At 57.5% G+C, this 26,593-nt stretch overlaps 1 protein-coding gene across 1 annotated transcript in view; it reads left to right on the forward strand.

Annotated features, from left to right (window-relative positions):
- The first annotated feature begins 17,034 nt into the window (after positions 1-17,034).
- EPHB3 (EPH receptor B3) overlaps positions 17,035-26,593 on the forward strand; it is a 29,331-nt gene continuing 19,772 nt past the window's right edge. Inside the window, exon 1 of the mRNA XM_041405925.1 lies at positions 17,035-17,093. The gene's annotated coding sequence lies outside the window, so the exon portion shown is untranslated. The remainder of the gene's footprint in view (positions 17,094-26,593) is intronic.

A 26,593-nucleotide genomic window follows, 5' to 3' on the forward strand; every position in this document is an offset into this window, starting at 1 on the left:
GGGTGGGTGGGTGCCCCCTCTGGGGTGTTTTATGAGGCATAGGAAAATCCAGAAGAACTTTTCTTCATTTAAACACCCATGTGTTTAAATTGCTTGCTGTGCATGTCAGCAGCGTGGGATTAAGCTCTCCTGAAGGATGCTGGTTGTGTATGGCATTGTGTCACTTGGAGGGGACCTGCATGCCAGCCTGGACATGCAGTCTTGTTCCCACAAACTTCACTCACCATACCAGCAGAAATGCAAAGCTTCTTCAGGCAGGGACAGGGAACCCAACCAGGCACACTTCATCCTTCTAAGGGAAAAAAAAATTCAAGCCAAAAAGCCTCCCCTGGGAGAGTTTCCAAAACAAATCTCAAGCCTTGGCTCACCACACAAAAGCAGGAAACCTCCTGAAGGTTTTCCTTCAGCTTCTCTGGATGAGAATTCCCAACAGCATTGCAGCCAGGGCAAGGGACATCGGATCCAAGGGGCCACCTTGACCCTGACCTCAGGGCGGGAGCATCAGGGTGCAGAGGAGGCTCATGTGCTCAGAGCAGGGTGGCCTCTGGCTGTGATACACTCACAAAGTCCCAGGCCAGCAGGAGAATTCCCTGAGCTGAGGGCCTTGGTGAGCACAGGCAGTCCATGGGGCCATGTGTGCCTGGGAGAAGCTCCAAGGAGAGAAGGAGCTGGGGTGGTGGCAAGCAAGTGGTCTCATAATGAGGAGAGACCCCAGTGGGGATAGGGACCTCTCAGGGCCACCTTCCTGCTCCCCAGCCTGCCAGACAATGGGGATGGAGGCTCAATGGAACAGAGCTGCTCCCCTCCATCATCCACATGTCCCCAGCAAGGCTGCAAGGAGGTCTCCCAAAGCAGAGAAGCGATGCTTCTGAGCTCCCTCCTGACTCTGTTGGGTGTCAGTAATTCAACCAAGGCTGGGGAGGACAGGAGGAGGGAGCTGCAAATTCCTCATGCAGTTACTGCTCAGGAAACATAGGAGAGGTTGCCCCTGGCTGCAGTCGAAGAACTGCTGGGGCAGAAATGGCACTGTACCAACTCATGGCTGAACCAAAGCTGTTCTGAAAAGAGGCCACTCAGCTCCACACCACGAGGGGTGTCCCCTGTGGATACCTTGTCTCTGAGGGAGCCTTCCCCCGGGGCCAGCCAGCAGATCAGAGCGCCCCTGACCTGCTGTCCCTGGCCTTGCCCTCTCCCACGCACCCGCAGGGAATCCTGCGATGGGGCCGGTGATGCTGGGTGGCCCTGGGGACCCCAGGGAGCACAGGGGGGAGGAGATCTGCGAGGGTTTATTTGGCAGGACCAACCCTCGGCGGCCCTGAGCTTTACGAGGCAGCCGATGAGGCTGCTTCCTTGCGAGCTGCAGCAATAAAGCCTGCTGGGGGGTCAGAGGTGACACCGACTGCTCTTAAGTGGCCAAAACCGGTGGTCTGTGATGGAAACTGAACTTCTAGAGCCATAATCAGAACCAGAGGGGTTAAATTCCGATGGCTAAATACCGAGGACTTAGCCTAAACATCTCTCCCATCTTGCTCGGTCTGTCCCAAACAGGATCCTGCAGCGTGCGGTTGTTTGGGCAAGGTCAGACTGCTGGCAAGCGAGGTGTGTGTGCCACATCTCCCTGCTGCCTTGGGATCAGACATCACCAATTCCTCCATCTCGGTGTGCTGTTGCACTGGGTAAACACCTCTGCAGTGCTTGGGAAATTTGGAGCAACCTGCAAATGGATGCAGAGTTAAGCATTTGCTGGTTTCAGAGGTCTCCAAAGCGCCAGGATGAGGCTGGTGCTGGAAACCTGAGCCCTGTAATTGTATTGTTCTGCCTGAGTGGTATCTGAAGGGCTGGCTGGTTTGTTTGTGTGTTTGTTTGTAGTGTAACTATCAAAGGAGGTCTCAGCTGTGATGAATGCTGCTTCTAAAAAAGGGCCTGCCCCGGAGCCAGCACCAGCCCTTCTCCAGGTCGAGCCACTACATGTCCCCATAAGCATAACCCGTCCTACCAGTGGCGGCTCCAGAGGCATACCAGCATTCCTGTAGGAGTGGGGGATTGCCTGCCATGCCTGAAAACAGGTTCCAACATCGCTGAGCACTTCCAGGAGAACCCTAAGAAGGGCTCTCCGCAGGGGCCAAGCAATGGGTGAGAAAGGATATTGCCAAAATGTGGCTGTGGAGAAGCAGAGGGAGCGGGGAAGTTGACAGAAGCAGGGCTGAGCAGATGCACCATTGTATTTCCTCAGCTGTGGAAAGCTGACAGACACTTCAGACACTTCCCTTCCCCCTAGAAAGACACCAAAGAAATGCAAACATGACCATACATCCCAAGGTCTTTGTGCCAGCTAGAGCACAGTCCTCAGAGCAGACCTGGCTGGACCTCTCATGGGCTGATTTTCCTGTTGGCCAACCCAGTGGGGAGGAGGGAAAGCCCTCAGCAGCATCCACTGCACAAAGCCACCCCCCACCCCAGCGCCTGTCCAGGAATCCAGGTACCTCCACCTCACCAGCTCCTGGTTTCTACCTCCAGGCTGTGTGAACAGCCACTACTCCCTGTGGCAGGAGGTTAGCAGAGGGCCAGGCAGGCTGCTGAGTGTTAGCATCAGTGTGGTTTATTACGCTCATTAATGATGTGGAGAAGGCAGCATGTTAGCAAAAACGTGACATATTTAGGTTAGTTAAGGCTGAAGGACTTTGCTGCTGTGGGAAAGGATTGCACGAAGATATATGACATTCACCATGGGCCTGTGCGACATGATGCATCTTGGATAGACTAATCAAGATAATTCACATATATTGTCCTAAATTAATTATAGCCACTAAGTACAAGCCCAACATGTCAATGCAGACAGCTCAATTAACAGCTCTTATTCAATATATGCTGATGGTCAAAAGAGCAAAGAAAAGATTACAATGGGTAGAGACCATGGAGCAAAGCACTGGAAATATTGCAGTACCGCTGCTTAAATAAATGGCTTTGCCAGCACGTGAGGGAGCAGAGGGTGAGGGTGATGGGCACAGGGCAGTGTGGAGAGAGGCTAAAAGGGGACAACAAGGGACCTTCTTTAGCCCTCTCTTCCTGATAACCTCTTAAAAACAGAATAGATCAAGTATATGAAGCAGATTTTTAAATAGCAGGGGAGGGGGGTGGGAAGAAAAGAGCTATTTTAGAAAGCAAGTGCTGTTTGGGTGGAGCAGGAGCAGAGGTTCCCGTTCGTGCAGGGCAGTGACCCCAGGGCTCAGTGCCCGTGTGCTGGCCAGGGTGTGACTGTTCAAGGAGAAAAGGTGGAAAGAGGAGAAGGATGAGTCCAGCTCTGTGCACAGTGGGTGAGTCAAGGACTGACTGCTGCATCCTGGCTTGATAAAGGACGTGGAAAAGTTGGAGAGGGCTCAAGAATATGGGAAACTGCCTCTGAGTGGGAGGTTGAGGCAGGCCCCTGCCCATTTTTCTATCACAGCAGAGGTTAGGATGTGACTTCATTGCAGTCAGCACGTGCTGAAGGGTAGGGAATTCTTTCAGTCAAAAATACACAATGAAACCCAGTGACCAGGACTGGTGCAGGTCTTGCACCATGGCAGGAGCTTCCCAGGGCTGGGAGACACTTCTGTCACCCATTCCATGCAGCCGAGGGCCTTCCTGCAGCCTCACTTCAGTCTGGCTCCCTTTCCCTGGATTCCCATCAGGAAACCCTGACACCAGGTGCCCTGTGCTGAGGCAAAGGGTTTCATGCCTGAGCCCAGCAGTGGCTGTGGGAATTCTTTGGGCTGATTTCCCTCCTGCGAGACTCCAGCCAGCATCATGCAATCTCTTTTCATTCCTATTTCATGAGATGTGAATAATTAATGAGAAACACAATGCAGGGAGGACAAAATGAATATATATATATATATACATACATATACAGATGCATATATAGTGTTAGAAATAATCAAGGCTCAAATACATAGGGAATGTTGTGGTACAGCAGCCATGAAAATGTGGACTAAAGAGCAGGAACACAACAGAGAGTCATAAAAGGCAGATGGAGGGGTTTGAAGGGCATAGAGGATGGGATACAGTTGCTGTCTCCTATGGCAGCAGGAACCTCCAGCCTTCCCAGATAGCCCAGGAGCTCATCACAGGCAGAGGCATCTCTTCCAGCTCTTCCCCAGAGTTGTGCAGGGCTGTGCAATGCCACAGGGAGGGCAATGCCAAAGGCTACTCCTGCTTTGCCCTGGGGAAGGGTTGAGATCTTGGTGGATGCCAGTGCTGCAGTGTGAGGTGAAGCTCAAGGAAGGCTGAGAAGCAGCACCTCTGGGAGCTGGGATTTTGCATCCCTGACCAAACCACCCTCCACAGCCTCTCGGCAGCTGTCCAAGCCCATTGCTGTGTCTGTGTGCAGTTGAGCCTCTCACCATCCATGGCCAGCAAACAGGCAACTGAATTGTATGTGTGAAACCCAGAGACTCTCCCTTCAACTGCAGAGAAAATCCCATCACCTGCTGCATCCGCTCCCAGCCACCAGCCAGGCCTGACTAGTGCTAATTGGCAGTCATTAATTAGCCTTCCGGCAGGCTCTCACCCTGTGGACTTGCTGACAGAGCCCATTGCAACCTGCTGATGCAAGAAGAGAGCTGGTGTCCCCCTGCCCCGTATGGACTGGAGCCTGCCCTGAGGAGGGGAGAATCCCCCAGGCCCACCCCAGCCTGGGGGATGGGGACAGGGAAAGGGATGGCTCCTGCTGCCTGCCCGCAGCCCCAGCTCTCTGGGGTTAGGCAGCAGACTCATGGAAAACCAGCTGCCTTCCATGAAGCTCCTCTGAGCTAACCTGGAATGATCCCATGGTGCAGCTCCTTGGCTGCTATTCCAGCTCGGAGCTGAGCCATGGCAGAATTGGAGGTGGGACAGACAGGGGACAGGGAGAACTCAGAAGCTGGATGATGATGATGTCGCTGTGGGTGACGGCTCCTGAACTCAGCCATCAGCATGGTCACAACTTCACTTGCCCAGGACATGGAATGCTTGGGAGACCCCCACAGCCCTGGGCCATGGTGCATAAAGCAAATATTTTAAGGGCCTTTGCACCCCAGGAATTGGCTCTCATGGCCCACCCTGACCCAAGGACTTGGCCCCTTGTAACAGGAGGGTCTATCCTGGCAGGATGTATGGGGTCCCCACACAGGGACAGCAGGGATGCATGGCCACACAGTCACTGTCACCTGCACCTCAGCCAGGCCCTGTGTCCTGGTGGCACTTGGAGCATTGAACATGGGGACTCCATAGCTCTCTTGACTGCATATTCCCCAGGCAAAGCATGTGGGGCTGTGCCTCAGCCCCAGCTATGAGCTGTGGGATACAGACTGCATTTGCTGCAGCCTGAGAGCTGGGTGTTTCCCTCTTTGTCCCTGCCCTGGATTTCCAGCTTTTGAATTTGTTTCACCCCAAATATACCCTATTATAAATAAACCCCCAGGAGCCCTCCTCTGCACAGCGTCCTGCCCAGTGCCAGTTCCCTTTTCCACTAGCTCGTGCTCCCACCACAGCAGGGACAATGTGTCAGGCTGGCATCACCAGCAGGACAAAGTTTGTCAGCCCTTGGGTTGGCCCCAGCCACGCTGTACCTGCACCGGGCTGGGGACAGGCAGGGGCAGCCCACGGCCAGTCCAGCCCATCCTGCCTTTTATCCACAATCGGTGGCCTCCATTTCCCAGGTCTAATTTATCACCCCACTTTTTATAAATGGGCCCATTTCCCATCCCCAGCCTGAGAGACAATTGTGATGGTCCCTGGCACCGCGCCACAAGCTCCTTTCAACTTCATAGCGAGTTCATCAAAGGCCTGAGACACCATTTCCCCAAACAGTAAAAGTGTCAGGGAAAGAGGCGTGTTGGGAAGCCTCGGTGACAGCCAAGTGCTTAATTAGTGGTAATGCAGAGTTTACAGCCCCCCTCACTGCCTCCCCTGGCCCCTTGTTTCTGGGAAGGGTGTGAAGGGTTAGACAGGTCTCTCTGCTGCTCGGTGACCCGTGATGTCCCTCCAGCGATACGGCGCTGGCAGAGGGGATGGGACGTCCCAGCCTGGCTGCTGGGAAGAGGAGGAAGACAGGGAGAGATTGGCCCATGTGCACTCACTCAAGAGCATCCCCATCACCTAGGTCCCACTTGTGCTACAACCCACTCCAGCACCCATGGGTGCCCTGCATCTGCAGGTCTTCTCTTTTCCCTGGCTGCTGGGTGCTTGGGAATATGTGGGAAAGACCCACTGCAGGGTCAGCAGTGGAAACACCATGTCCCACCCACCCATCCTCATCCCAGCCACGATCTCCTGGCTCCTGTGATGCCTTGCAGTCCCAGGAGACCCAGTGGCAGAGCACTGGGCTAGTGCAGGAGGCTGCGTGCCACTGTCACATCCCTTTCATTCCTCTCTTTCCACTCTTTATTTTATCCCAGAAATCACCTTCCTGCCTGTCTCACTCCCTGCCTCTCTCTGGGCTGTTTTTAATGTATCCTTTTGGCACCAGAGCAGAGGGAGCTGAGCATGGTGACTTTGGCACTCAGAGCAGAGCATAAGTATTAACAGAGCTGAGGGCATTACAGTGTTGGCACTCACTCTCTCACAGCTTCCCTAATAAAGCCAAACATCAGCCAGGACTTTCAGCCCTGATGGGGAATTTAGCAGGGACTTGTCTCTGACTCCCACAGCCGCCAGACCCATCCTCTCATTGTTGATATTTCTGGGGGTTCGGCGATGGAGACTTTATCCATTCCATACATGGGTGCCTGAGGCTCCCATGGAGCGGATCACCATGGGGAGTGGATCACCTGGGGAGCACTGCTGTCACTGCAAAGCTGGTGGTACAGGGAGCAAGAAGAGAGGCCTCTATGGTCGCTTGGTCAGCGAAGTACCATGTCGTGCACTAGGATGAAGCTGGCCCCAGCCAAAGCAGCACCTCTGTGAACTTGGTTTTGTGCTTGTGAAGGTGCCACATCACCCTCTGAGGACATGCATGTGGCCAATGGGGATGAACAAGATGATGGGCTGCATCATGGCACTGCTTGCTCTCCAGGTTCTTTATCCCCCCGGGCTGGAGCAGTGCTGTGCTGATATAAAGCAGATATAAAGCTGATTTTCATTAGGGAGGAGCACCAGGTTTCATGGTGGGGCCCTGCTTGCACCCAGCAGGGTTCTGACTCCAGCAGCTCTGCCCACTCCCCAGGCACATTCCCCATGCTGGGTGACAGTGGCATCTTCCCATCGCCACCCCACAGCACGCAGGCAGGGCTGGCCCAGATCCACACTGGGATGGGATGAGATCTGTGATGGACCTCATCCTCACACACAGGACTGTACCACCCTCTGCACAGAACATTCCTGCCTGGCTGAGCCCACAAAGGGCCCTGGCAGCTCCCTGGCACATCCCACCAGGCCACAGTTCCCCGCTTCGCCTCTCTGGCCTCGAGTTCCTGAGTGCTGGGCTCTCCCCCCGCCACCCTCCTCAGCACGGCTGGGGCCTTGCAGCTACAACCAGGAAACTATAAAACTTTACAGAGTGCGGCTGGAGAGAAACAGGAATTGCTGCAGTGACTGCCAGAAGGGCCAGCGTTAGATTCACAAGATTTTCCAGGGCTTGGACTCGCCAGGAAGGGATTTATCCACCTAGGAGGAGCTGTAAAAACTAAAATTAAATTCTTCATCTTGGAAAGGGAGGGGGGAGAGAATGAAGAAACTGCTTGACCTCCCCCCAAAATGCTCTGCTGGAGGCCAGGAACCTGGAGGGATGTGGAGCACCCATGGCTGCACCTGCCCAGCCCCTGGCTGAGGGGTCCTGGCACCAAGGGGGTCCCTGACACTGCTTGTCCTAGGGGCCACATTCAGCACCCCTCAGTATGACCATCCTTTAGGGCATAATCTGGAGGCCTGTGTGGGTGCCACAGGGGAGGGCTGGAGCCAGTGTCCTCTCCCTGGCCCCATTCTCCATTAGTCCACCCCATGTGCTGCCATACCTGCTGCAAGTGGAAATGGTGCTGGGCTTGGTGTGGGAGCAGTTTGAGACTCCAGCAAAGAGTAAGCAGGGATGTTCCACCTGGCAGCCCAGCAGCTTCATTGGGGTCGTTTTCCATGGTGTTCTGGAGTTAGTAAGCAGTTAGAAGGCAAAAAAACCATACTGCCCTGTGGATTACAGAGATGTGCCACAGCATCATGGGTAGCCATTGCAGGGGACAGAGCAGTGCCTGGCTGGGTCAGGAGCTGCTGCTTTCTGAGGTGGTGCAGCTAATTTGGGGACCACACCTGGCTCCCTGCTACCAAATGACAGCAGATCCCTTCCTGTGCCAGAACCACCAACCCTCAGCATGGGGGTATTTTGGGACTCAGCACAGTCCCATGTGCACCTTTCTGCCCGTCAGCCTTCCCTGATTTCTCCTCCACGCAGGTGTGGGGTGGGCAGATCCTCCCTCACCACCCTTCTCCTCCCCATGCCACCAGGCTCACATGGAGATGGTGGGTAGGGGCACACCAGGGTCACCCAGCCACAGGCCTGCTAAACAGGCCCTGTCACCCACGGGCTGCTGGAGCAACACAGCTCACATTCCTCTACACCTCCTCACTGGGTTTTCCCCAGTATAATGGTGCACATTAATGCTTTTAGGAAAAGCCCACACTGCTGCAGGCTTTGAGAGCCATTTCCTGTGTCAGGGGAGCCAGGATGGCCAGGACAGCACCCTGGTCAGTGTGCTGCAGAGAGGGCTGTGCTGTGACAAGCTCTTTTCAGGAATTTTGCACTCTTAGGGTGATAAATCTTATGTCACTGATCTCTTTACAACTAGCTGAATCCTTGGAGCCTCACTGCTGAGCAGCATGGGAAAGCATCCCAACACAGGGAGAAGTCAGGCTGCTCCTCCAGACATGTGGAGGCAAAGATCAAACAAGGCTCACTTGGAAACCTCAGCAGAACTGTGCCGGAGGACACAAAGGATGTCCGGGTCATGCCAAAGCTGCAGCTCTGCCATTGCTGGCTCCCAGGGTGAGCCAGGCTGTGCTGGGGCCCCAGCAGGTCCATCTGCCTGGCTGGTGGAGTGAAGTATAGCATGCTAGCAATTTGTTTTGTACTCAATCTTTCAGGCTGGAAAGCCAAGGGAAACCCGAAGATGTGAAGTTTATGTGCAAAATCCCATCAGCTGAGCGTTCCCAGTGCCACGTCGCTGGCGTCCTGCCCCACTGGGACACCCAGGTGCTGTTTTGCAGATGGGATTTGAGGCAATTTTCCTTTTATTCCAATTTTTTTGCCCAGAATAAATTTTACACCAAAAGCATAGAAGCACTGCTGAGAAAGTATGTATCAGGGAATGCTCTTTCGTTGCTTATTCTGGTTTTCTTTCTATTTTCCGCTTGTCACTGCCAGTGCAAGCTCTTAAAATAACTGGCTACTTCAAACCATGCTCCTTTGTTCCCTGGCTGAGCACCGCTGGCTGCCAGCTGGAGAGAGAGGGAGGTGAAGTGTCAGGGCCCTGCAGAGAGTTTTAAAGGAGGTTTGTGGTGATGAGGACAGGGTGTTACACCCCGAGTCCGAGCTGCTCTCTCCCTTGCTACCAGCAGGGCCCTGTGTTGTGGGATTTCCCAGGGAAGCACTGAGTTTGCCGGTTCTCAGCTGGTCCCTCTCTGCCACCACCCAAACTTCATCTAGGCTCCGAGGGGGCCGCTGTGGGTCTGCACCCCAGCTTTGCAGCCTGCAGACATCCCCTGTGGACTCCTCACAGTGCCGCCCAACTTCAGACCCCTGCCCTCAGGACTGCCCCTTTCACACCCTCACACCGTCTGCTTTGCAGCAAATTGTTTAAACCATGAAAGCTCCTGAGCGCTGGAGGGAAGAGGTGGGATGGAGGCCACACAGCTCCCTTGACCCCAGTTAGTGTGGGAAAGGGCTACGGCAAAACTGGTTAGGAACTGGCAGCCAGCCCCAGGGGAAGCAACAGCTAAGCCTGGGCTTATCCCTCCCAAGCCAAGCGCCAGGGCAGAGGATGCAAATCCCAGGCAGGCCAGGAATTGCCTGGCACCTCTCCCAGGGTGTTTGCACCTTCATCCTCGGGCACCCTAGGAATGTGGTGTGACGGGGAGAGGGGATTCCTGCAGCCAGGGGGGAAACTGGGGTGGGGGTGCGGCCGTCCAGGGCGCTGCCAGCAGGCCGGGCTCCACCACCTGCAGGCACCGGGGCTGGGGCACAGCCCGGCTTGGAAGTGCTACATTGGAGGCTTGTGCCATGCCTGGGCACGTCCCCACTTTGTTTATTCCTTTGACTTATTATTTTATTTGACTATTTTTTCCTGGCTGCCTTTTTCTCACGGTGGCTGTGTTTATTTAGCACGCCAGGCCTGGAGCCTGCCGGGCTCGTGCTGCTGCCGAGCTCAGCCGTAACCCGGGCACAGCAAGTGCACGACAGCAACCCCGGGCTGAGGTTTCTCCCAAGGGCCTGGTGGGGTGTTTGCAATTGGTGGGACCATGTTTTGAGGGGACAGTGGGCAGTGGACAAGAGCATAGTCACACGTGCTCGACACTGTTGATGTTGCCTGCACACGCCACACCAAAGGGCTCCAGCACCTGCGTGCCTGCCCACCAACACAGCCCTGTGAGGCTGTGGCAGCTGCACCAAGCACAGCTACTCTAGGCTGGAAGGAGACAGGCTTGGAAAGTACCAGGCTGGTCTGCGAAATGGTGCTGTCCCCATGTAATCAGTGATCCTCCTTGGGGATCCTGTCCCTACCAGCCTCCCAAGGTCCCAGGTGGTCCCAGAGCCCAAACCTCAGTGTGACGTGGACATGCCAGCAATCCATCAGCCCTTCTCCTTCCCAGGCCCTGTGTGACTTCTCCCACGGTGACAGCCCCCAAGGACTCAAATCACTGGGTCCTCTTGATGCTGAGGATGCGTCTGCGGCTGGGGGCCGGGGAGCCATGGCAACCCGGCAAGAATGGGGGTTGCCATGGCAATGAGAGGCGCAGCATCCGGAGCCGGCTTTGGGCAAGGGATGCTCCAGGTGGGATGGGAAGCAGGACCAGGCTACTGCCCCAAGGTCAGGGAAGGCAAAGCCTCACCTTAGAGTCCAGGAAAGCTGCCCTGCTCTGAGGGCTGCTCCTGGCCGACAGCGCCTGGTGGGGGTGGGCAGGTGGAGGCTGCTGTGGTTCAGGCTCTGTGCTTGGCCCGGCTTTGGTCCCATTGTGCCCACTGCCACCATCACCTCTGTCTGTTCCCAGGCAGCCCCAGCAGGACATGGTGCTGGTTCCCGCTCAGTCCAGAGGAGCAACCATCTTTGCAGAACATGCAGGGTCAGGAGAGGCCTTTTGTATTTTTGCAGCCAGGAAGTCTGCCAGCATCTCTTATTATGAGCATGAACCTGAAATATCTTGTCACCACATTTGGGAGTCACTGCCCCACACCTGGGACTGTCTCTCCAGGCTGTGGCACAAAGCAGGTTCAGCCCCTAAATCTCTGGGTTTGGAGATTATCTGCTTCCTGTGACTAAGGCGGGCACCCAGCTGACCCCAGCTCCGGCTGAGCATGCAAAGGGCCTCTGCACTGACATTTCAGCTGCAGCCCCCTAAAATGTCCATAATAGAGCCAGGCTGCTAATTGCCTGGTTAGCAAAGGTGCCTGAGAGAGCAGTGGGCTGGGTGAGCGTGATGCATCACCAGCTGACGACCCTGCCTTTGTCCCCCCAGTGCCATGGCCACCCACTCACCAGCGCGTCCCCATCCTGCCTCCCGTCCTGCCGCAGGGCTGGGAGGCAGCGAGGGGAAGGGGGCGATGGGAGGAGGAAATAGACCTCCCAGCTGGGAAGCACGCAGGAGAGTGACATTTGCCAGACACTGATGCTGCTTTTGATAAAGAGCAGGGGGCAGTTTGCTGCCCACAGGCACCCATGTTTCCCACACCTCCCAGCAGCTGGGGGACAAACCTCGTCCCCCAGCTCTGGAGCCTTTGCCTCCCACAGAGCCGGAATCACGCGAGGCTGGATGCCTTTCTTTCCCTTTCAGCCCCAGTGGACTGCAGAGCAGCAGGGAAAAAGGCAAAAATTCTGATTTTTATTTATTTTTTGTGTGGCATTTGTCAGCACCTGACGACAAAGGACTGGTGCAGAACTGGACAGTGTCACCTGGACAGCATCAGCATGGTTGCAACATGCACCCTGCAGCATACGGACAGGGCTTGCTCTGCAAACACACAAGCCTCATGAGATTTTCCCAAGGGCACATCCCCAGTGCAGGAATGAGCCCAGAAGCCAGGATGACAGCCACCCTTCCTTCTCATGCCGCCTCCCAGCACCAAGCAGGCCCTTTCTCCCTGCAGACATCGTGGCTGAGCTCTGCTGCAAGCGCGCCAGCGAAAGGGGCTGGCGGCCGCTGGCAGCCGCTTCCAGCGATTCCACCCTGGAGCTTGTGGCTGGGCTTTAGATCTGCTAAGCCTGCTTCAAACTTTGCACTGGGAGAAGTGATTTGTCTGCAAATGTTATGTGGTTAAAATAAATGCAGAGAATTTTAATCCTGGGAATTTGGAAAGTAGGAGATTTAAAATAACAAAACCCTTTCATATGGCACTTAATCCAAAATTAGCTGGGTTTTACGTTTTACAGCAGTAGCTGATCATTCCTCGGCCACCTCCTGCTCAGCGTGGGAAGGGGGGCTCCCCAGATTCCCGGAGCAGGGGGCAGTGGGGGCTGCAGGATGGGCTCCCCAGGCCCTGTGAGCCTCGCAGTGCCAGGGCGGTGCCGGAGTAGTGACGGCACTCTTTTTTTTTTTGTTGACGTGGAATGGATCTCCCACAGCTACTTAAGGTTTTAATTGCCCTGTGATTAAAGTTTTCATTACTAAGCAATTAGCACCTGAAATTTTAAGTGCTGAAGTGTTTAACTGCATCCTGAAGCTGCCAGAGGTGAGGGGTGGTGGATTGTGGGTGGGATGGGAGAAGGTTTTGATATAGGGACCATGAGCAGCAGAAGGTGGCTTCCTTGCTGGGCCCAGCGGGGCTCGCATGGGTGCTGCCGGCTGCCCCGACCTGCTGGCAGCGCCAAAATTCTGGCAGCACAGGGAGGAGCTCCCGGAGGGGCAAGCACCCAGGAAGCCTGGGAAAGAGACAGGCTGGAGCCGGTGCTGGTCTGGCGGGGAACACACCGGCTGGGCGAGCTGGCACCCGGCAGTGCTCCCTGCCCTGAGAACAGGGACAAACAGGGCTCCTCTTGCACTGGGGGTGGCACAAGGGGACCCCCCAGCAGTCGCATGGCTGTCCCAGGTGGCTGCTCTGATGTCGCCCCTCCGAGTGCAGCCCTTTGGACAAAGGACTTGGAGATGTCACTTGATGCCGTGATGGCCCCTGCTAAAATGGTATACAACCCAGAAACGTGGGGAAATCCCCACCCAGCTTCCCCCATCCCCAGCACAGCTGTGCTCCAGGTGAGCAGAAAACAGAGGCCTCTTGCAGGGCTTTTTCTTGCATTCATCCAGTTCCACCCTTCAAACACACGTCCCCATACTTACCTTGTGGCAATGAACTCCTGGGACTGGCTGCTTCGTGAGGAATATACTCCCTTCTGTTTGTTTTTAGACTCTTGCTGGGTAATTTCATTTGATGCCCCTTAGATCTTCTGAGAAAATAGGAATAATTGTTCCCTAATCACCTTTCCTTGTGAAACTGCAGCCGAGGTTGCCGCATGCAGAGGAGGTGAGGGGCGGTGGCTGGCGGTGCGTGGGTGCACCCGTGTGCGGGGCCATGGTCTGACACACAGCGTGCGTGTGCCTGTGTGGCATGGACCCATCACCGGAGCACATCAGGGCTCTGTTTGGAAATGGGGAGTGAAAGTCAGGCTTGCTCCAGCAGGATGCAGTCTCTGGGTGAGACATTTCTTACGGAGAGAGGGCCGGGCTGGGAGGTTTGTCCTCTGAACCTTCCATGGCCGTTGCTGCTTTTCGAGGTTTTCCTTTCATGTCTGCCACTCCCTGTCTGCTCAGGAATGCCTCCCAGGGACACTGTGGGCACCGCAGCTTTGCCGTGCAGGCTGGAGGCTATTCTAAGGCAGAGCATCACTAACTCAGGTCAGTGCAGCAGACAAACTCCTCTGCCTATCCCACAGCCTCGTGTTTCATCTCTCGGCCCATTCCTGTCCACGTCTTGCCAACAGTGCGCTCGTTGCAGCCCTGTTCAGCTCCAGCCATCACCCCAAGGTGCCAGGGAGAGGTTCAGGGCTGGGTGTGTGTGCAGGGACATTGTGTGTCTGGGAGCTGTCCGTGTTTACACAGAAATGCCTATCCCCCAGCCACGCCATCACCCTCGGGGGCCACAGCAGAGCCATCCTCATCACCGAGTCCGTGCCCAAGCAGGCGGGTTGGCACTAAACACCCAGCCCCTGCCAGCAAATACCACGCAGTTACCACAGTTATTTGGTATTGTGCAGGCGTCGGAGCCCTGCCAGCGCTGCTCCCCAGGCTGCCCACCAGCTGCAGCACACAGGCAGCGACCAGGGCTCCCTGGCCAGCCAGCTGCCCTGATATCCCCAGCCCCCCAGCCGGGCCCGTGGCACCGGGCAGCCTGAGGCCCCGGGAAGAGGCCGGCTGGCAGCACCAGCCCAGTGGGAGCGAGCGGGGGCTCATTAATTACAGCACGTGGGGAGCGACGCGATTGTATGGAGCATCCTCCCCCAGCCCGCGCACCCCCGCCGCCTGCTCCAATTTCTCATCCTATTCTGAAATAAATTCCTTTCGGGCTGAAATTTGCCAGGCATGGCTTGGCTCCAAGGGGAATTCTTGGAGAAAGTTTAAGTAAAATTGGTTCAGCCATTTTTGAGTTATTCAAGTGTGAATAAGCAATTTCCCCATGTGCTCCGTTCAGAAATTTTGTGCTTGGGTAACTCAGACCTCTGGAATTGCAGAATAAACGAGGTTTCTGCATCTCACTAAGCCGGCAGGGAGGGGATTTCCCGAGAGTGACTTCACAGGGAGACAGCAATTTTCCCACCCTGAGCCTGGCCTTTGGTTAAGATTCTCAGCATCTCCATCAGTCTCTAGCCGTCTCCTTCCCTGATGATGCTACATTACATCCCCGTGCATGTGTTAACGATGCCAGCTTCATCACTCATTTCTCTGCTGCTTATCTCCTTGAGTGACAGCATGTCCAAACCAACAACTTCTGCTTCTTTGCTCCAACTTTGGCCTTTTCCACTGGTGCAATCCCCTTACTGGTGCTTGGCTCCCCAGCCGCTTCCCTTTACCTGGAGAGAGCAGTTCCCACTTGCTGCATCTCCTGTCCCTCACAGAGATTTATCACAGTCATATGTTCTGTCTTAAATCAGCACCCCAGCTCTCTTGGGCATGACTTTTCCTTCAGGAACCATGCCCAGTCGTGCTGGGGCACTGTGGCAATCCTCAGGGCACAGCATTCTGGTGAGACTCCCCGCAGCTCCCAGAGGATGCCAGCATTCCTGCAGTAGGAGTCAGTCATCTCCAAACTTTCAGCTGCCCAGGCAGAACTCAGGTCTGTGCCAGCCTCTCTGGCCAGGACTTGGGAAGCCAAATCCTTCCAGGACTTGGAAGGAAAATGCCCATCCACAGCCCTGGTGTGAGTGTGCAGCAGAAGGCAGAGGGGATACGGATGTGCTCTGTGTCTGTCCTCACAGAGGAGAGGTCAACCATAACCAGCCCTGATAACCGCTCAAATTCCTGCTCCTGCCAGCAGCCACGGGGAACATGGCCAGGAGCGTGGTCCTGCAGCCTGCCTGCTGTGCCAGTGCGGGGCCAGGGCTGGGGCTGCACGGCAAAGGAGTTTCTGGGGCAGGTTTCTGGGGCAGGAGCACTGTGGGGAGCTGCCACTTGCAGATGGCAGGTGTCTGCGGGGACAGCCCAGATGGCTCTGCCAGGGGGACGAGGCTGCCCAGGGTGAAGCAACCAGCCAGTCACCCCACTGCCCCTGGACCTGCTGGAGCTCCAGCCACTCCCAGGAACCAGGGGCATCAGCATTCCCCAACATCAGGGACTTGCGGGACTTTGCTAAGCCCAAGTGAATCCTCCCCAGGTATCTGAGGGGCAGATGCAGCACAGAGGGCCAGGACAAGCGGCAGCCCGTGTCCCACACCCATCATGGCAGATATGTGTCTGTCCTGAAGGATGTGGAAGTGCCAGCTCCACCCACCAGGACAATGTGTGTGGATGCACCATCCCAAAGGAGCTGAGTCTGTCCCAGACAGGGCCCCAAACCTTCCCACAGCAAAGTCAGGAGGGAGGGGAAAGAAGACTGAGGTACCCACAGGCTTGCAAGCTGTGGCTGCATGCACGGTAACCAGCACCTTCTCCCACCAGGAATGTGACAGGCAAGGCACCTTGTGGGTAGGGGTGGGGGTCCTGGAAGGGGTCACTTCAGGGTGCTGTCTGCATGGTTTCAGCCTAGCCAGGAACACAGCATCCATCCCTGTCTGTGTGGTGGGAATCATGGTGCGGATGGGGTGGGGAGGCCTATGATACAATGAGCTGGCATGAGTGAAGTAGGATGGGATGTTTGGGATGAGCTGAGGGAGAATGGGGTGAGACGGGTTGGCCAAGGGTGGGATGCATGAGAGACGGGACGGGACAGTAGAGAATGGGATGGCAATGGGTGGCACAGGTAAACCAGGCTGACAGTAGTGTGGCACAGAGGGGCCCACATCACACACGCTACCAGGCTCACGCACTCACCGCCCCCGGAGGGGCGGGGGACACAGCAGCGCGGGCCGGGGGTCTGCGGGCAGGCCGGGAGCGCGGCCCCTTTAAGAGCCCAGTTCCGCGGGCGGCCGCTGGGTGGGGCGCGCTCCCCGCCCTGCGCCTGCCGCGCCAGGGGGCGGGGCCACGGGGGGCGCGCCGGGCAGTGCCCGCCCCCTCCGATTCATCTTTCCGCGGAGGCTCCGCCCCCACCGCAGCACGGCCCAATCGGCGCCTCGCTCGCCGTCGCCAGGGGCGCCGGGTTGCCAGGGGCGGGGTGATTGGCGGGCGGGCCCCGCCTCGCTCGGCTCAGCAGCGGCGGCGGGCCGCGGCCCGCCCGGGGGCCCCCCCGCCGCCGCCGCCGCTGCTCCCCCTTCTGCTGCTCCTGCTGCTCCCCGGTGGCCGCCGCGCTCTGGAGGGTGAGTACCGGGCGGGCGTGCCCGTCCGCCGCACCGGGGCCCGGGCGACCGCACACGGGTGCACGCATCCTCCGGGATGTCCCAGGCCCGTCGTGGCTCAGCGCGACTCGTCGTCGTGCCGCGGATGCCCGGTTGTACCCGCGGAGAGCTCGCCGCCGCAGCCCCGCTGCCAGCGCTTAGCCGCCCTCAGTGGGTTTCGGAGTCAACGCCCCGTGGAACCGAGCCCGGCGCGGCAGAGCCGCGGCATCCGCGGCCGGCGGCTGCTGGCAGGGAGCGGCGCCTCTTTGGATACTCGGTTCACGTTTCGAGGCTTTTCGCCACGACCGAGAGGGCTGGAAAATTAATATTTCTTTCAGTGGAAGCTCGTGGCGTGCCAGAACTGGTGGGGCCGCGGAAGGAGTGTCCGTGTGCCGTGTCCGGCTCCGTCCCTTCCCCGGCAGGGCTCGCCGCGCCCGCTGCCTTAACCCCCGAGGCTCCAGCGTGGGACCTCCGGGGCGAGTGGCCACGCGTGCCGCATCTACCCCCGACCGGCTCTGCGCTCCGCGGCTCGCCCACCCTCGAGTTCCGATGGAGTTGGGAATAGAACGGGGAGTAATTCTCTCCCCCTTGTAGAGTGAAGCCAGGTCCGCGGGGCAGCGCCGCTGCACCCGCAGCTTTGAGCGGGGAAAGAGGCTTTTGGCCCCGCTGGGTACCGGGGGTTCCCGAGCGGGCAAGGCGGATCGCACCGGAGAGAAGGAGGAGAGCGGGGCCCGGACGGGTTTTTGTCTCGGCACAAAGTGTGCGGGGCTCCAGCCGGAGTGCCGGGGCGGCGGCGTTCCGGTGTCCGGTAACCGAACCCGCTGCCGGAGCGGCGGGAGGGGGCTGGCGAGGGAGGGACGGAAGGGAAGGGAGATCCCCCGGTCGGAGCGGAGCCGTGGGTGCCCCCGCCCGGGCAGGGGCGGCGGGGGCTGCTCGGAGGCGGTGTCGTGCTTCGGGCTCCCGCTGCCGTCGCCCGGCGTTGCGAGGTTCGGGCCGCGGCTCCGGGGGTGGCCGTGGGCAGGAGCCCTCCCCCGCTGCGGTGGTTGGGGGACGTCTTTCCTCTAGCTTTGGGCTTTGTAGAAAGTTTGGGGGGTGCTTGTTGTTCGCGTTCCTTTTCATCCTCTCTCCGTGCCTTTTTTTTTTTTTTTTTTTTCTTTAAAATAAAAAAAAAAATTTAAAATCCCTCGTCCTTTGTACGCTGTAGGAATCAGAGCTGTGGGCCTGCCGGGTCCGTGAGCTCCCGGCTAAGCGGGAAGCCCGCGGCAGGAGGGGAAGGGAGAAGCCACCGGCATTCAGCCCCCGCGGGATGGAGGCTCCCGAGGCCGCCCGGGGATCCCTGCCTTCTGGAGAGGTGCCGGGGGATGAAGTTGTGGGCACGGAGCCCGGCGCGGCCCCACGTTCGCGGGTAGCCCCGCGTTTGCAGGTAGCCTCTCGCAACCTGCTTCCCATCAGCGGTTTAGGAATTTGGGAAGGATAGCTGGCGTGGGGGCTGGCAGCACGCTGTGTATCACCTGGGGACAGTCCCTCCAGCCTCCGGGGAGACAGGGAGCTCCAGACTCTCCCCCACTGCCGTCCGGGGCTGGAGCAGTGCAGAGTCGGATGGAGAGGAAAATAAACAGGCCCTGCTGAGGAGTCACTGGGTTTTTTCAGCTTCCCGAATGTGTGGAGGGGTCAGGGGCTGAACAGACCGTCTGAGAGGTCAGGGCCCAGCTGGGTGCCAGCCCAGGGGGACCACTTCGGGTCGGGTCTGGCTGGCAGCTGCCCAGCAGTTTTTGGGCTGGCCCCAATCCCACATGGGATTCTCTTTATTTTTTTTTTTTTCTTCTTTTTTTCTTTTTTTTTTTTCTTAATTTTTTTTTTCCTTTTGCTCTTGTTCAAGCTGGAGGGAAAGTTGCAGCTGGCCTGGAGAGGCTTCTCCCTCTGCAGCTTAGGAAAGCTGCTGCTCGCATCAGGGTCAGTGAGCTCCCGCTCCCGCTCTTCTGCTACGTTTGGCATTTCTGTCCGCGCTCACCGCTGCTTCCTGACGGGGACTGGCGCGTTCCAGAGGTTACTGTAAATCTCATGTGCACGTTTGTTTGGATATTTTAGTGCTGATCATAAATCTGGCGTGGCCATAAATCTGTACGCACGTCCTGCAGACAACAGCAGCGAGCAGTCCCCAGACCCGGCCACTTTACTGTCCCCTCCGAGGTGCAAAGGGCTGGGCTTGCGGCTGGTGCTGGGCAGGACGGGCAGAGGGCTTTGGGGCTGGATGGCGCTCCCCATTCCCGAGGGGATGGCGGGGAGTTGGGTTTCTTTACAAGGCCCCACGGGGGTGGAGGAGAAAAGCCGCGCTCGGCAGCAGCTCAGTGAGGGCTTTGTGCTGCCGAGGAGAAAATGGTTTCTCTCCAGATCCTGTAAGTGCGCTGGGTCTGTTTGAAGTCACAATGTGTTTTTCTTCTCCGGTTCAGCAGTCCCCGGGCCGACTGCAGAAGGAATGCTCTATCCAGGGGCAACAGCGGATCCTTTCTCCAGCACAGGGGTTTGAGCGGAGAAGTTTGTCCCAGCGGGGCTGTGGGAGCAGAGGCCCTGTGGGGAGTGGACGCGTGGAACAGCACGGGGAATGTGCTGCGTTCCGGGCCCTTGCCAACCATCCAGGGCTAAAACCCCAGGCTTCAAAACACCCTGGCCCAAGGGAGCATGGACAGCCGCAGACTGGATCTGCCTGTCGCCCTGGGGGTGCGGGTAGACTGGGACAGGGACCTGCTCTCCCTAGGAGCCACTCTCCCAGGCTGTTCCTGTTCTGAGCAGCCTCTCTGGATTCAGGACTCCATTTAAACTTGGAGTTTCCCACGTGCTTCCCCATGAACTCCCATGCAGAAGCACTGTAGTTTGCTGCACGTAGTCCTGAGTAGACTTGGGCTCTAGTGAGATAGCCAAACCCCGCAACGCAGCACGATTTCTAGGGGGGATTTTCTTCACCTGGGCTCTGCCCAGTGACACCTCCCCGACCCCAGCTGGGTGTCACACAGATTGACCACGCTTGTCTTGGCACTGGCAAACCCCTGCTTAATTGACCCCTGTGCTGTAACTGCCAGGTATTTTCTTGGCAGAGAGATTTGCTTTCTGTTTAATTACTTTTCACAGAAATGGCATGTTTCTTGGTGGGGCAATGGATGAAGTTGGCCCTGCTGTTTTATGGGCGCTTGGGGTAGGGCTGTGAGGGAAAGTGGATCGTGGGGCTCTGCAGCACTCGCTGGATTCATTAAGTCTCCTGTTCCTCGGTAAAAGCTGCGCTTGAGGAAAGCCTTCCCGTCCCTGCTTCCGAGGAGGGGAGGAGAAGGGCTTTCCTTTGTGTCAAGTGGAGCATGCAGAGAGCTGGGGAGAGGGAAAACTTGGATCACCAGGCTCTGTTTGCAGCCCCACATTTCTCCCTCAGTGTACAGCGAGGCTGTGGCTGCCAGGCCATGCCTGCCCAGCCCTTGCAATTGGGAATAGCGGCCTCTGGTTTTTAAGGAATGAACCGAAACTCCTTGTTTTGTTATGATGACTTACTGCAAGAGATATTTGGGGAAACCAGTTTGTTGCATTTTCTTTCCGTGAGCCGTTTGCTGCTGCTGCTGGAGCAGAGGAGCTTGGCGTTTAATTAAAACAGCCCCAGCAATCTGAATCACAGACTTGCATGTTTTTAAAATTGTAGCTGTTCCTGTTGTGCTGAGTCAAACTGGTTTGTCGGGATTAAGCGTCTCCGCCTGGGAGCCGCGCTGGGGGAAGGGTGCTGGGGTGGCCCCGGGGTCGGAATCCCCATTCCCAGCTGGTGCAGACCACAGGGTGGGTGTCAGCCTCCCCCGGAGGAGAACCCTGGGAAAGGGGGACTCTACCCAAGGGCTGCGGTGGAGCTGGTGGTTGCCGTTGCCACAAGCTTCTCAGTGGTTGAAACCATAATGAGCTGCTGTTGTTTCTGGGTCCAGCATGTTCCCATGAAGCATTTGGGGGATGGTGGTGCCCCTCCATGGGCAGGAATCGCCTTGCAGAGCCCCATGCCCCAGGGGATGGGCTGCCATCTTGAAGGCCAGGCAGCCTGTTGCAGTGACACTCCCCCCCGACTGTGACCGTCCCATTTGAAGCCATGTTTTGGTTTTTTTATTGCATTTTTTGTTGTTGTTGTTGTTGCTCCAAACCCAGCCCTGTGCTCTGGCTGGGCGGTGCTGCCAGTCGGGCATGGGCTGTTCCCTCGCAGGGCTGAGCCTCAAGTGGGAGCCATTTTGTAGGGACGGCAGGTGGGCATCCTGCCTGTGAAGGGACAGGCTTGGCACTGTTGATGGAGCCTCACCTCCTGTGCTTGGGGACCATTATCACCCACCCTCCGCATGGCCACGGAGGAGTCATGGAGCTGAGCTTGGGAGTGGGGCAACATCCCCTTTCTGCCGGGCCACATCCCTTTCCCACAGTGCCACCACTCCCAGAGGGGCTGCATCCCTCCCATGGTGCCCACTTTCCCCTCAGCACAGCTCAGCCCTCCAGCCTGTGCTGCCTGAGTCGGGCGGTAGTGAGCCCAGTGCTGTCTTCGCATGGCCGCCCCGCTGAAGAGGAACGGGAGCCATCTTGAGAAGAGGCTGGAGCGCAGCGGCAGGGCTGAGCTCCGGCCCCATGGCCGCTCTCCACACACGTGCCAGCGTGTGCTGGCTGAGGGTCCCAGCCTGGGACAGGGGGGAGGATTTTGCTGGGGGGTTCTCTTTATTTTATTTTTGCCCATTGCTAAGCCCTGCTGCGCTGCGGGGCCTGGCGTTTCTCATGCATGTGGCAGAAGCTGTTGACAAACACCTGTTTCTCGGCCCCCTCCCCAGGAATGCCCCGGGGGCCCTGCGGGGGCTGCGGTGCCGCAGGAGTGGGCAGCAGGGATGTCCAGTCCCAGGGGAGCCCTCCCCCAGGATTCTCCTGCCCAGCAGCAGCTGCGGGGGGGATTTGAGCCTCCCTGTTCCTCTGTGAGGTGTGGCTGTTGCACAGGGCTGCTGAAATCCATCCTTGTCCCAGGAAGGGACACTGCTGTCCCCATGTCCCCTGCACCCAGTCCTGCATCTCTCAGGTGCTCAGTGCCTGCCCAGCGAGGGCTGGGGGGCAGGGGGACCCCGCAGGGAGGGGGGGCACGCACACGCGGTGTGCTATCCGAGGCCTTTTTTTATTAATGAGAAAAATGTGCAGGGCTTGAACGATCGCCAGGAACAGATTTATTCTAGTTCCCCAGAAATTAAACCGAAATGAAGGAGCGAGTCAGCCCGGCCCGGCACCCCCTCCTGACTCTGTGCTTGTTTTAACTTTGGAAGAATCTGACTTTGGGGGTGGGGGAGGTGGAGGAGGGAGGGGGGGGCAGTATTTGGGTTTAAGCAGTTCCAGATGGGCTTGGTGCTCTCAGAGAGCTGAGGAAGTGAGCAGAGAGCAGCGCAGAGATTTGGGTAACTGCCCCAGGCAGTAGAGAGGAGGGAGATCTTGGCAGAAACTCCCACTCTGCGCTGCCGGGATGGGATGGAGCTTGGCAGCCAAGCTACCCGTCTGTGGGGCGAGCCTTTGGATGTGCACAGAGTAACCTTTTTTGGGGAAGGGGTGGTTGTTTTTTTTCTTTTAAATATCATTACTCTTTCTCTGGGCACTTTCCAAAAGTACAACCTGGAAAAAAAATGGAGCTGGAGGGAGAGAGGGGCCTTTTGGATCTCAGCCTGACGCAAACAGTTGCCCTGCGGAGGCAGGTCTGCAGAACCGACCGCCTTTTCTTCCGTCCCCTGGGGACTTTGGGGCTCTTCATCCACCCGTACCAGCCCAGCTCAGCTTGGTGGCCCCGTGGGGACACCTGCCCCTTGAAACCATGGCCACAGGGCAGTGGGGTCACAGAAAGAGGTGGCAGGAGTGTCCCCATCATAACATGTTCTGGAAACAAGGGTGGCTTTGCAGGCTGATTTGCTGCCTCTGTCCTAGTCAATGGCATTTGTGGCTCGAGCAGGTCTGGTGTCTCCTGATCAGATGAGTTATTTCTGTGGCAGCAGAGGATGGTGGCATGGCCATTCCTGCTGGGGATGGTGACCTATAAATCTGTCCTGCCTGCCTGGCGCAGCTGGTCACATTGTCCATATGCCAGAGAGCTGCAGCGGGCAGCCCCTTCCCCCCGGCCAGGCAGGGACATTCCTGTCCCAGGTGGGCAGGCTGGCAGCAGGCAAGGATGAGAGGCTGTCTGTGGGATTTTTGCACACAGCCTGGCACAGCAAAAGCATCTTTTCCCCCTAGACAAGCTGAAGCAGCAAGTACCGGGGCACATCTACCACGTGGGCAGGGATGGCAGCTCTTCCTTGGCCAAGCTGACCCTGGCGTAGCACAATGGGCTCTGACATCCGAAATCCCCGTGGTATTAATAGAACAGTAATTGCAGTGCAGGGCTGGGCTCGGGCAGCTGGCTCCCGTCCTCTCCCAGTGTCGGTACGGCCTTTCTGCAGGACCAGGGCCTGGCAGCGGGACCTGGCAGGCTTTGGGCAGCGGGCTGCACGTGTCCTTGGCGTGCAGCTGGAGGGCGGAAGCTGCCGTCCTGCAAAAGTCCGAGGCTCCAAGTGCTGTGGTTTAGAAGGGGGTGCACACAGTGTGATGCTGGCGGGTGCTGGAGCCCAGCTTGGCAAGGCTGTGCTCATAAAACGGCAGAAATCTGCCCTTCCCGCCTTGATCCAGTGTGTGACCGGGCGGAAGGGAGCACCCATCCCTCCCTGCATCCCAGCCACTGCCACTTGATCTGCTTTTTGCAGAGCTGGCACCTGTCCTCTCTCACATGCTTCAGTCTGTCTCGCAGCCATCAGGAAACAGCTCCTGGTGAGGAGCACGTGGCCGGAAAACCCTCTTCAGCCAGTTAGCGGATGGTGGGTTGGCGACAGGGCAGGGCTGGATGGAGGGAGCATTCCTGTCCCCCTCCACCCCGTGTGCCAGGCAGCTCCCAGTCATCTGGGATCTGGATCTGGCCCATGCAGAAGGTGCAGGATATTGGGATGGGAAGGGGAGGACTGTGAGCAAGATGCAGCAGGCCAGTGGCTCAGAGCCATGGGACCGTCTCCTGGCTTGAGGTTAATACCCCAGTGTAGGTGTGGGATTGGGAAATGAAGGATGCATCCTTGGAGCATCGTTGGCATTGGAGTTTTGGGCCCTGCTGTGAGCTTACCATGGTTCTGGCAGGGCTGGAAGTGGCAGTGGTGAATGATGCCAGGACTGGCAGTGCTGCCCACCCCTGGCTGGGCTCTTTGGGCAGGGACTGCCTGGCTTGGTGTGTGCATGTGCCCTGTGTGCGCAGAGGGGCCTTAATCTCAGTTTGGGCCTCTGGGCCCTGCCATAATGCAGAAATAATGAGTCTATTATTAAGTGCCCACAGTACTTCTTCACTCCGGTGGCTCGCCTCCAGCAGCAGGCAGAACCTGCCCCGCTTGAAGTGGATGTGTCATCATTTGCCTCAGCAAATCCAATCCCCTTTGATGATGGGCCAAACGCCCTTGGCATGAAGGGCCACAGCTGTGATACAGGCCCCTTTTTTCCTTTCTTCCCTTCCTCTCTTCCCTTTGTTCCCAGTTCATTGACAAGTTGCTGGCTTGCCTTGGACCTGAGACAAGTGGAGGTTGGTGGGCATGTGCAGTCAGAGCCCCTGTGCCCCCCTGGAGAGGGATGGGCTGGGGGGCCAGCTCCCGTGGCAGCCTCGCGTCTCCCCCCTCGGCGCTGGGGAGCAGCAGGCGCCCTGCTTGTCATAAGGACAGGTTCCCAGCGTGGGCGGTGATAGGGAGTGCTCCAGCCCTTCCCTTGGGCTGAACCACACTGCCTGGCCTGCCCGGCCTGACAGTCGGGGAGGGCAAGGGTGGGACCAGCACAGCCCCCTGGCCTTGCGCTGGGCACTAGGGTAGACGGGTGTGCAGGGGGTCCCTGGAGGAGATGGGATTCCTGAGGGAGGATGAGGGCATATAAGTTGTGCAGCATGCTGGCAGTGCTGCCAGCCCCATCCCTGCAGAGAGAACTAGCAAATAGTGCCTGACAGAACCTTCCCCAGCCTCACAAACTCCATGCCTGGCACCTCCACCATGGGTACCCCCTGACCACCGAGGGTGCCTGCTGGTTTCCCTGCCTGATGCCTCCCACGCTGGCTGCAGCCTTCCTTCCTGCTCTCTTGGCTTTTGACTGCATCAGCTAGAGCCTCTCCTCCCTGCAGTGCAGCTCCAGCACAAGGGGCTGCCAAGTGCCGAAACCTCCCAGCACGCCACCTCCTGTGCTCCAGAGCTGCTGTCTGTGGTGTTCTCCATCCACGGAGCACATGGGCTGAGCGGGACCGGAGAGCTTCCTAAATGCCGGCAGCGTGTGGAGTCCCCCAGCCGTGGAGCAGGGACATCCCCTGCCTGGGAGGAGGATGGCTACAGGGTTTAGCTGGGGTCAGAGGGGGAAGAACCCTCCTGGAGGAGGAGGAGGAGGGATCTGGGTGAGCCGCATGCTTCAAGAAAACGTGTTGCGGGGTCTCCCAGACCTGACGCGCTCACAGGGCGCTCCTGTGGCTCGGCTTTTGTGTACGGAACGCTTGTCAGCGGGAAAAGTGCAACCTCAGGTTCTCTCCCACAGGCAGCTCTTTGTTCCCAGATAAAGGACCTTACACCAAAGGCCCTTTGTGCCGCTGCTCAGAACAGTGCTGGGATTAATTGTGCCGATAGGTGCTTGAATGGGGAGCATGCAAGGCCACTCACTCCTGGTGTAATTATCTTCAAAACTGAGAAAGAAATTAAAATATGCAGAGATGCCCCTTTTGGTGGCTTTTTGAATAGCAGGCAGTCTCTGAGATTAAAAGTGCATCTCTAAACAAGCTAGCTTTCCTTCCAGAGGAGAAATGCATGGCAGTGAGGGGAAAAGAGGCACCTGGCACCACTGTTAGCAGCCACCATGGTGGAAGCCAAGCCGTGTCCTGGGGCAAATGGCCTAGCCATTGACAGGACCTCAGTGTGGGGCAAGGGGCCACATAAGGCTGGTCCGGGCCACTTGCCCTGTGCTGAGCTCCTGCAGACATGGTGCCATGGTGTGCATAGCTCACAGAGAGCATGGGCACGTTGCAGAACAGGTTCCTCTGTTTGCAGCAAGGCTGCGTGGGTGTCTTTACTAACTCTTCTCCCTTGCCTTCTTCCAGGATGCTCTGGACTTGCATGAGCTGCCTTCTCCTCATCTGGCCAAAGAGCTGGCATCCTATATTGCCAGTGTATCCTGATAAAAGCCATCAGTCCACGTATTCAAAGGGGAGAGCATTCAAAGTGGAGCTTATTGGTGGAGACGATTGAGTCTTCCCCAGTGGCTTCATCTTGAAAGAATTTTGATATTTCCCCCCCTTTTCTGGCTCAGCCATCGCTGCCGCGCGCGTCTGCCGCTCAACAGCGCGAGACGGGCTCTCTGGGCCTCTTAAGGGGGGAGTTCAAACGTTTTCGCTGGCCTCAGACCATGCACGCCGCATTCCTGAGCCT

This window comes from Onychostruthus taczanowskii, unplaced genomic scaffold, assembly GCF_017590055.1.
Source record: "Onychostruthus taczanowskii isolate IOZ18803 unplaced genomic scaffold, ASM1759005v1 scaffold24, whole genome shotgun sequence".
Classification (NCBI taxonomy): domain Eukaryota; kingdom Metazoa; phylum Chordata; class Aves; order Passeriformes; family Passeridae; genus Onychostruthus; species Onychostruthus taczanowskii.